Genomic DNA, 5,243 nt, shown 5'->3' with positions numbered 1-5,243 from the left:
CGAGCTTCTCGTACTTGATCCCAGCGGCCGATCAGCGCAGCAGTCGCAGCAACGCCTCCACGGAGTCCACACGTACGGGGATGAAACGCCGGGCGTCGGTGTGCTAGCACCGCACGCACGGCATGGGCAGCGGCCGAGAGAGAGAGGGAGCGGTGGCGGCGGCTAGGAGGTGGCGCGGCTCACCAGGTTTCCGCCCCCCTAGCCCCTCCCTCGTATACATAGGGCGTACTAATGGGCTTCTATCTCATAGGCCCATTAGTAACCCTAATCCCTCTTGGATCAATATCCTCTTGGGCCTTTAAACCGTATTGTGATGATGGGCTCTTGGGCATATCACCAACAATCTCCCACTTGCACTAGAGACAATCATACAGGCAAGTTTTCAAACATTCCAAACCCCTTAAGTGTGTGACCCGTTAGGTTCATGTGTAGGTGGTCGTGATCGGAAATCATTTCCGAATCACAAGTCAATAGCGGCACCTAGCAGGGCATAGTGACTCACAAATACACATAAAGATCATATCAGCCGAACCTTAGATATACTGATACACCGATCCCTTTGCCACACGATACCAGTCAAGCTCAAAGCGAGATGCGTGCCACCTTTGTGATAGCTCGACCATTCTCTCGATCTAATAGTGGATTCTATTCATAACTAAACTTTAGTCATCATGATTAACTCTTTAATCACTTTGGCATGACCATGCACTTTCAAATCCAACTATCTCGAGGGGCCCAGAGATATCTCTCCTGTTATCTAGGAGGGGCAAATTCCATCTTGATCCGCTCACATGCGGACCAGAGGAGCTACGGCGAGGTCTTCAATAGCTTCGCCGAGTTAGAGCCGGACTACGTCGAGCACTACCGCATGACGCTCGGCCGCCGTGTGTGGCTCGTGGGTCCGGTCGGGCACTCTGGCGATGACTTGGCGGCTAGGGGCGGCGCCGGCGAGCTCTCGCCCGAGGCGGAAAGGTGCTTGCGGTGGCTCGACGAGAAGCCGGACGGCTCGGTTGTATTCATCTCATTCGGTACGCTAACTCTAGTTTCACAGTGGCGGAGCTGCGGGAGGTGGCCTGCGGCCTCCAGCAATCCGGAAGGAATTTCGTAAGGATCATGAGTGAATCAGACGCGGAACCATCACAGTGGATGCCCCAAGGCTTTGCCGAACTCATTGATCCCGGAGAGCACGGCATCATTTTTTGGGGTTGGGCTCCACAGAGGCTCATCCTCGACCACTCCGCAGTCGGTGGGTTCGTGACGCACTGTGGGTGGAACTCGGTGCTAGAGGCCATCAGTGCTGGCGTGCCGCTGGTGACGTGGCCTCGGCACGGTGACCAGTTCTACAATGAGAAACTCATATTGGAGGTGCTCAAGATTGGGGTTAGTGTCGGTGCCATGTTCTCCGCGTCAAAGGTGGAGGTTCGTAGTGAGGTGATCAATGGCGAGAAGATCGCAGAAGGCATTGATAGAGTGATGGGTGATGACGAAGAAGCAAAAGTGATAAGGAAGAAGGCTGTAGATCTTCGTGGAAAAGCCATGAGCGCCATAGAGAAGCGAGGCTCTTCGTACGATGATCTCGAACAGTTGATTACTGAGCTGATGGCTCTCCGGAACACTGCAAGTGTTTGAGGACTTCTATGGTGATCAGTTGGCTCGTTGAGTTGCAACGGATGCGACGTTTTATCTTTTATGTATGCCTAGTTTGAAGTTTCGGCACTACTAGCACCCGACATAACATCAAATATATATAAGATTCCAATATCTGATTCGCGGATGGAAAATTTTCGCCGCAACATTAATATCATATTTCATACAATATCCACTACGCAATATAAAGAAGTAATAATTGCAACAACAGTACTTAACTCTTACAACATGTGTCGGAGGGTCCCATTTTTTCTAGCACTACTATTGAAGGTTTGACCAATTGTATCGTACTTCAGGTTCTTATGGCTCTATCCCTTATATGAGTTATTCAAGAAACACTTGATATAGACGGTCACAAGATATAAGCCAAATGTTTTTTTTTTGCGAAGGGATATAATCAAAATGCAAACCTGCTGATGGATCTTACCATAAATAAACAAACTGTCGATATCCAATTCACATTTGCAAGTCACCTATAATACCAACTGCGTGAAAACTTTTATTTCGATACATGCATGCGTACTTATTCTATAAATACATATATGCAATCCACCTCTACGAGCGTCTCTAAGAGACTGAGCCAGCAAATCCTCGAGATTAACGAAATCACCACAGGCACAGCGTCTGTTAAATTTTGGAATAAATTCAGAAAATTCAAGCACCCTTGCTAAGATGAGAGCTCGAATTGGAGTGGACATGTTCAACCAAAAGGAACCTTGCCATCTATGCTACTCTTTCATATCAATATTATAAGAATTCTAAACAATTGAAATACCTTTTGTCAAGATTAGCCTACACATCCTCCTCATAAATCACCTCTTTATAGCCTACATGTAAGGCGAAAAGTTTGACAGCGCTCTGGGCAGACAGATTTTGATCACCCCACGTCCAAGGAATACCGTCCAATCAGCCAATTTTATGTCACCACGGTCTCATTTACCCACCGTGTGTACCTGCCTGCACTTTCCATTTCTCCCTTCCCCTCCCTCTCCTGTGAACACCTCCCCATCGTTCGTCCCTTCAGATCGGGGCTAGGGTTTGGCCGACAGCGCCCCTTGGCGGCGCCGGTAGCTGCCCCCTCCGGCCTCCTCCTCCCAGGCGCACGCGTGTCCGGCGGTAGCCGGCTGAGCCCGTGGCTGGCGGCTCCCTCGTCGCGAGCGTAGGCCCATGCCCGTGGTGGTTATGTTGTAGAGAAATGTTGGGAAATTTAAAATTTGTTGCATGTGTAAACTAAATTGGAGCGTGTTCGATTGGCACTGCTGTAAGTTCAGGGGATTAGCGAGCCCATTTGCTTCAGCAACTGATGTGGTTGGCCATTAGTGATACTGCAACGTTCACAAACTTGTGAGTTGTTTTCAAACATTTTTCACTTGTGAGTTGTTTTCAAATATTTTTCACTTGATACTTTGAAATGTTCACAAACTTGTTCAGAACTTTTTGAATGTTCAGGAACATATAAAAGTTCTATTTCGGAACATTTTAAAAAGTTCTAAAATGTTCTTTTTTCAACATTTTTAGGAATGCTCATGAACACTCTGAATGTTCTTGAACAAATTTGGAATGTTTGACGAACACATTTTTTTAAAAACTTTTTCAATAAACAAGCCCAACGAAACAATATGAAATGTTTCCAAATAAATTTAGAATTTTTAGGAACTTTTAAAATGTTCGCAAAAAAGTTTTGGTAGAACTTTTGGGAAAACATTCCCACAGAACCCTCTGAAATGTTTGCAAGCAAAATTTCAGGTTGGAAACATTTTTGAGAACTTTAAAGTACAAATAATAGAAGTGAACATGTAGATCACGAATTTATTCGCTTCTTTGCTTCTAGCCCTGAAATTGAGAGGCCCTCGATTAATATGTCAGCCCATCAAGATAATGGGCCACCTTCCTGGTCCGTTCCCGCATGCCACGCGCGCGCATCGGGCCCATCTTGACCATGGGCGTGCGCGGCGCAGCACCCGCCCGCCAATCCTATCTATCTTCCACAAAATTTTTTCTTCACCACCTTCCAGTGTTTGAGATTCGTGCAATCAATCACAACCGTTGATTCACCTCAAACCCTACCTCTCTCCCTTCATTCTCCCCGCCGCCGTCACCATCGGCCGCCGGCGCCGCACGCCCGCGGGCCGCGGCTCCCGCTGCCCCTGCGGCCTACGTCCCCTACGCGCAGCATACACCCGCCGGTGTGCGCTGCCTGCCTGCCGTTGCCTGCATGCACACTGCTTGCATGCAGCATGCCTACCACTGCTTGCATGTGCGCTGCGCCGCTACAGTTCGTCGCCCGCACTGCAGGCTATGCTGCCGCCGCCGCTCACACGCTGCTGCACCGCCGCCGCTCAGGTACTGCTGCGTTGCTGCCGCCGCCGCACCCGCGCTGCTGCCCCGCCGCCGCAGCGGCCTGCACGCCGGCGCCTGCGCTGCGTCCAATCACTCGCCGGAGAAGAAGCATGGCCGGTCGCCATTCAATTTTTCGAATCTAATACTTCAACATTTCATGCATTCAATTTCAACATTTCATCTGTACAATTTCAACATTTTATTATCCAATGTTGAACCAGTTCAATAAAATGTTGCATTAATCATACCAAAATGTTAAATAGACTTGCAGAAGTTTATATAGAATAATTGGGCCAAATAGACTTTATAGATGGATGGCTTATGTATCTTTCTGGTTTGTGAAAGTGATCGGATCATGTGCTCTAGCCTAAGAGGGGGGGGGATGAATTAGGCAACTTAAAACCTTAACCTATGACTCCAACTAATTTGTACAATATTAAACTAAAACATGCTATCTATATGTGCAACTATGGTTTATCTAGTGTGAAACCCCTATCCCAAAAGAGTTTAGCAACCTATAGCCTTTCCTATCAAGATACTACTCTATGAAAGTAAAGGCACACAAAGAAGCTAGTATAAATGCGGAAACTGAAAGCATCTAGGCCCCTAATTCGAGTTTTGGTAATTAATGACAACGGTTTGTGGATTAACGATTTCATTTGAGATAATGAGTATAGGTTGATCTATGGATGAAAGAGATTTGGTTGTGAATGTATGGAGTTTTGGAGATGATGAGCAAAGCTCGGGCTCAAGGCAAAGGTATAAAATAAGGCTTTTGCATTTTACCGGTCACAAGGTGTTTAGTGGATGAAAAGTGACCGGATTTGTTGGATAGATAGCCGTACTATCAAGAGGGGTTGTGTACTCATGCTTGACGGGTCTTTAGTGCCATTTTGCTCAAAATGTCTAGTTGCATGCATGAGGGCTAACGGCGTTTTGAAAAGATTTGAAAAAGACTAAGTTTGAGAGCTGACTGAGTAACGGCGGACAGTCCACACCAGAGGGGCGGACAGTCCGCGCCCGTTCCAGAGAGCTTGCAGAGTCTCTGGTGGGCTCGCGGACGGTCCGGCCCAGGTGGGCGGACGGTCCGCCACTGTTTTTCAAATGTGTACCAGAAAGGGTGTCTGTCTGGTGTGAGATTCAAAGTTGAACGGCGGACAGTCCGCCCATGGGGCACGGACGGTCCGCCGGCTAATCTCAGGTTTGTACCAGAGAGGATGTTTCTCTGGTTTGGGCTCAAAAGTTAAACTGCGGAC

At 47.8% G+C, this 5,243-nt stretch overlaps 1 pseudogene; it reads left to right on the top strand.

The window, feature by feature from the left end:
• The first annotated feature begins 793 nt into the window (after positions 1–793).
• Positions 794–1,857, top strand: LOC120667801 (annotated as a pseudogene).
• The last annotated feature ends 3,386 nt before the right edge of the window (positions 1,858–5,243 follow it).

Source organism: Panicum virgatum, chromosome 3N (assembly GCF_016808335.1).
Source record: "Panicum virgatum strain AP13 chromosome 3N, P.virgatum_v5, whole genome shotgun sequence".
Taxonomy (NCBI): Eukaryota; Viridiplantae; Streptophyta; class Magnoliopsida; order Poales; family Poaceae; genus Panicum; species Panicum virgatum.
The sequence above is the reverse complement of the archived record's forward strand: the minus strand, read 5'-3'. Positions and strand labels throughout refer to the sequence as shown.